General features: G+C 36.9%; 1 long non-coding RNA gene across 1 annotated transcript in view; it reads right to left on the reverse strand.

Annotated features, from left to right (window-relative positions):
* Window positions 1-5,574, reverse strand: part of LOC134510719 (uncharacterized) — a 31,620-nt gene extending 26,046 nt beyond the window's left edge. Inside the window, exons 1-2 of the long non-coding RNA XR_010069697.1 lie at window positions 5,344-5,574; window positions 5,148-5,226 (exon numbers count right to left, since the gene is read on the reverse strand). This is a non-coding gene — a long non-coding RNA (uncharacterized LOC134510719). The remainder of the gene's footprint in view (window positions 1-5,147; window positions 5,227-5,343) is intronic.
* Between the last annotated feature and the right edge of the window lie 426 nt (window positions 5,575-6,000).

Consider the following 6,000-nt stretch of genomic DNA (forward strand, 5'->3'; position numbering starts at 1 on the left):
GATAGACAGAAAAAGCCTCATGGGGGATAGATGTGAGGAAAGAGATTGTTGGGTTTTAAAAGTTAAAATTTCCAGGTTTTTCATCAAGGCTGCTGAATGAATCTGACCTGTGGCTCAAAGGCATGAGTAACATAAAAGTTCAGGTTCTAGCTGTAGCAGTTTTATTTATCCTGCAAACATCAGGCTTGGAAATAGGTCAAACCATTTTATTTTGTTCTGTTGCACCACTGTTCCTCAGTTCCGAGGCAAGGGAGATTCTTCTAGGAATAAGAATAATCCTACCTTTTACCTTTCAATCCATGCTGTCCATACAGAGATTTAATAATGGATAACAGTGACTGATCATTAGAATGATGGACAGCTGAGTCTGCCAGGAGCTGAACTAAGAGAAACACCTAATTTCATAGACAGTGGGTAGAGAAACTTAACACTCTAAATTTTATCTCTTACATTACGCTCCAAAAGAGGAGCAAAATAAAATAAAATAAAATAATTAGTGACCATACACATTCTATTAATGATCACACCGGAAAGAGACTTAAAAAAATTAAAATAAAAATCTGACTCCAGAGAGTTGAGAGATGTGAGATTTTACTGCATCAACAATGCTCTGCTTCAGGGAGCAGTTTTCAGGGTAATGATCAGTCCCTTCAATAACCACCTCTTGTCCTCTGCTTATCATTCTACAATCATTATTGTATAGCATTTGACGTATACGTGCTTGTGCAAGAACAAAATTTAAGTTCATCTAATATACTTAACATATACTCCAGTATTTGCCATACAAGTTTATTGCGGGCATTTTTACTTTGAAAAATACTTTAGGATCATTATATCATACATGCACAATATTTTACTCCATATCTATTTGTACTGAAATCAATGGGGCCAGCAAGAAACTGAGCAGGGCTGGCAGAATTTGATCCTTGGATGACCCATATACACTGTTGAAATATTGGTTTTCTTGAAATCACCAAGACAACAGTCTCTACCTTCAGCTTGGTCAGACTTACAGCTTAGTGAAGGCTGTCCGTATTTTTCCAGCCTATATCTCTTTTCTTTCATTTTTCTACATCTTCTCACTCAATTTTCATTCCTTTCTTCTGTTTATGAGTGTTATAAAAACAACAATGTATTTTAAACAACATGTTAAAAACCCGACTGTCCTTAAGACGTCATTTTATCCTTTTTTTTTTCCCTTTCATAAGGCTAATTTCTCCTTCCATCTCTCCCAGAAACTCCCTTCCTGTTCTTTATCTCTTATTTGCCATTTTTTCCTCGTCTGGTAATAACTTTTCTCCATTGTTTTTCACTCACAATAAATCCTCAAACTATTCAGACACTAATTCTTTCCTTCCTTTTTCCAGTGCTACAGAGCATAATGACACCCCAATTGCTGTGCACACATTCTTTGCCAAATAAGAGCCATTCACGGAGGAATTTGCCAATCCCAGCAGACCAAATTGAGTATAGCACCAGTAATTATGACAATGCAGATTTACCAAAACTGCTCTAAAATAAAGGGAGCGACGCTTCTGCCCTGCACGTGCAGGACTGAAAACAGAATCAAAACACGTATGCAAAAAAAGGAAAAACTGGTTGTATATTTCAGAGTAAGATAATTACCTTGTAGTTTGGCTAATTGCCCATTTTACAGAAATCTCTTCAGGTAATCTGTCTACAGTCATGGCAGTACTTTCAAATAGAAGACTTAATCTTGTGGCTCAGCTGGTCTCACCTCTCTGTGGGAACCAGCTGCTTAATCTGATCAAGCATCCATGACTGTGACGCGTACTTATCCCCATAGCTAATCCAATCTGGGCTAGACCAGTGGTTTTGATCCGTGATATGGGGAGGTAGACGATTTGTCATGGAATTACCTCTTCTTCCTAAAACTTCCCACTGCTCTAGAGTTTGCCTCTGTATGTTCGAACTATTTAACTGTAAATATAAAAAGCACTTTCATGTTTACAGTTATGCACAGAAGAGTGGGACTCATTCTTTCAGCTCAACCTCTAAGCAGTGCTGAGAAATTTGTAAGAATACATGATGGATTATTTCCATGTCTTTACTTAGGAGCTGAATCCTTCCAAGACGAGTGTTGACTTTAAAAGGTACGCAAGCAAACAAAAGTTAGAAATCATTCTAAGATTCAGTAACAGATCATGGGAGACTTGTACTATGCTCCTTGCTTGAGCAAGAGTTCCTTATAGACCATTAAAACCCTCTATTTGAGTATGTTGTATGGCAGACACTGGAAGCACAGCATGTCTGATGCAGGTAATTATAGACCTACCTTCTCCATCGCTACTTAAATATTGAAGCCCTTATTTAGGCATAGGTTCTGTGCAAAAGAAAGTAAGAGATATTTCTAACTTCGTGATATGTTTAGAGGGTCCATGGCAGAGGAGCTGCGCAGGTCCATGTGCTGGTTAGGAGCTTGTGATGTGAGTCAGAGTCAAAGCTCCGAGAGCTCACTCTAGCACGTCCCCACACGCTTCAGGTTGCTGCTAAGTACAAACTATTCTGCTCAAAGCTCATATCCTCACTCAAACAATTCCCCATAATCCAAAAGAAGGATTTTATCCTGTCTGTGTTTCTAATTTGGCTGGCTGGGCCTCAAAACATAATTAGCTCTATTTTTCATTCACAGTGGTGGTTATGAAGTCTTTTATGCTGCTGAAGCAGTTGAAGAACAAGTTTAGGAGGGAATAGTGATAAAAAGTATCATTCAAAATGTACCCCTAGTCAAGATCTTCCCAAAACACTCATGAGGAGTCTGGATTTTTAAATGATATGTCCTGTTGAACAGAAAAGTAAGCTGATTATTATATCCTAAAGCCGACTTGCTGTTTCTCTTCTCTCCTTCCAGCAATACAGACGACTGAGAAACTAGTAAGGGCACATTTGCAGCAGACATTTTTTTTCAGTCTCTGTTTTTAGATATTGCTGCTTCACCCAGATATTTTTATATTTATTGGAGTTTAGACCTGGCATCAAAAATTGAATGGCTATATAAGTCCTCAGGATGAACAATTTCATGCTTATTTCCCAAGATATTCATATGGTCTACTCTGGGTGAAAAAATAGTTTGAAAAAAATATTCTTCCACTATTTAGGTTGATTTATTTTTTATATATCCAATACAAATAATGGAAAAATGTTGAAGGTAAAAATTTTAAGGTTCTCATAAGAAAGAGCTGTGCAAAACAAACTTTCTGGAAATACCTTTTCATTGCCATAGAAATGCAGTAGCACCTGTGAAAATTCAGTGTACTGGTTTATTATTATAATGTATTGGTTAAGAAAATAAAATAAAAATATTCAAGGATAGAGTTACTCGTTACAAATAACAGGATTAATTAGTTTCAAAATCTTGGGATCATATTTTAATATTTTTCCTCATTTAGTCTGTGTCACCTCAGGACCCTATCTTGACAACTACCTTGCCACTGAAAATGTGCCTGTGTTTTAGCAATTGCTGATAGGAAGGAAAGGGAAACAGGGAATGCAGAGAGATGTTACCTCTGCACTGCAAACAAATTACATGCCTTAAGGCATTACTGTCCATGGCACAAGCTCTTGCTTAGACTGACTAGAAATAAAAAGAGAACAACTTAGCTAAGTTTATTGTCTGATTCAAAACTATGGTAGAAGGAAAAAAACCCAAACCCATGACTGTCTGAGTAAATGCTCACGGTTTCAAAGACAGATTGTCAGCTGCGTAGTTTTGATTTGGCCTGTGGAAAAGATCCAGTCTCTCAATAGGGTATTGAGAAACAATTGTTCCTTGCTTCACTAGAAACATTTCTTTTCATTTCTATTCGCACTAAGCAGGAGCACATGCTGTGGATCACAACTTACTGTGAATAGGGAACAACTCCTTTTGTATTCCTCTGTTTTGTTTCATGTATTGGTGTAAAGTAACGATGGAGCTATTTCCTTCTTGTATCTTCCCTGCCACTTTATGAAATATGTCCCATGACACAACAAGCAAAGGAGCAGTAAGTGATCCTTCATGCACAAGCACTACCACCGTCCTGGGATGCAAAGGAGACAGGGTGAAGGAGGAAAGAAAGTCAAGTCTTCTTTACCCCTGGTTTCTCCTTTGTCTTATCTCTCATTACTAGTTATAGGCATACTTCAGCTCAAAGAGAACTGAAGTTAAAATCCACTTCTTGGCCTCCTAAAAACAACACTCCTTTCCAAAGTCCCGTAGTTTTTATTTAACACTCTTCTTGACAGAACACAGATATTATCTGTGGCAATTCTGACTCCCAATCTCAGTTCTTTTTTGTAGTAGTACTGGCTATAGTGACATCAGAAATTTAATGAAAGGATAGACAGGATGAAACCGCATATAGCCCTAAATTATCAGATACAGTGAAATTGCCAGAATCTTTAGAGCAACTCAGTCTAATAGAAGAAAAGGAAACTTCTGAGAATCAGATAGCCTTGGACACATCCTCTGAAGCTTATAAAAGCTTATGAAGCTTATAAGTTCATGAAGCTTATGAAAGTCAAGATTTAATAGCTCAGTGAGGGTACACCACACTAAATATGAAAGAAAATAAAAACAAACTGGACTTGTTGGACTCCTGCAAGTCTCCTGTAAGACAACATAGCTACATAGTAAAAGAATTCAAAGCATTTTCCTTAGTCTAAATTTTTCTTTATGAAGAGCAAATAATATAAATCTGTATAAACATACCTAACTTTCAAGCAGGTGACAGAAAACTGTGAGAAAATATTACAAAAGCTATAACATTTATTGAATCAAGAGAGTAACAGAGAAGTGCAGTGTGAACTCAGTCTTTTCTGGGTAAAAGGGATGCTTCACTGTATCAGATCCGCATGTAGTTTTCATCATTGTCTAGTGGCACAACCCTTTGGCAGCCCTAATTTTAGCCAGACAGGCTACCGCAACCAGGAAAGAATGGAGCTATTCTAAAATCACTTATTTGAAATACTTGCACTGATATATGAATTATTTTATTTTACTGAATTTCAGACAAGACCACCGATAATCTATACGCTCTGTTCAAAGCAGGAGACTGATTCATTTTAGCGAAAGACACACATGAACACCATTTCAAAATAAAATTTCCATTTGAAATAATTATTTTTATATATGAGTTGTCACTTACCTAGATCTTCAGACACAAACATTTCTAGAAATTCATCTCTCTTCATTCAGCATGCAGCTTGCAGTGAGCACGATCCACTCTGCAAAACACAGTTAAAATAATGTTATTCTATACACTAGTCTGAGCTTAGAGTAGCCTGAACACAAGACTGTACTCCCTGCTTAGGAGTTAGAAAATGATGATTTATCTCAGATACCCCTTGAAGTAAATTATGCTTCAGAGTAACAACATCTTCCAGCCAGTATCATCCTATTCCTGCATAAATAAAAATATCTTCCCCAAAGACAGTGATGATGTTCACTGCACTATCTCCTCACATCCATGTGTCTAAAAGCAAATGGTGAGGAAAGTCATCCTCCAAACAGACTTTGAGCTATATTCTAGATAGATTGTATAAAGCCAGGATGCACAGAAGAAAAATACACTTGTTTTTCAAACACTGACAGAATCTAGGTCTTTAATGATATGTAACAGGGTTAACTTGAGACAGAGAGGACTAAACAAAAATGTCCTAATTAAAAATAAAAGTTTCTGCTGGTAGTGGTAAATGAACCAGCAAAACCAAGCACAGCAGATGACTGAGTAACTCATGTAGGACTTTGTTTACTCATTTTAGGAGTCTTTCTATCTAAACCAGTGAACTATCGTGAACTTTTGGATGAATAGCTTGCAGTTTGCTAAGTTTGGTAAACAGTCTGTTTCTTAATATGCCTTTGATACTTAAGAAGGTTTGACCTGCAATAACATGCAAAAACACTTGGAATTTTTCAGTGCAACTTAATATATCCAAATTAAGGGGATTTTAATAAAGTAGGGAAAAGTAGAAGTTAATATTTCCTTAAACACTAAGTAC

The sequence above is a fragment of the Chroicocephalus ridibundus genome, chromosome 2 (assembly GCF_963924245.1).
Source record: "Chroicocephalus ridibundus chromosome 2, bChrRid1.1, whole genome shotgun sequence".
Classification (NCBI taxonomy): Eukaryota; Metazoa; Chordata; class Aves; order Charadriiformes; family Laridae; genus Chroicocephalus; species Chroicocephalus ridibundus.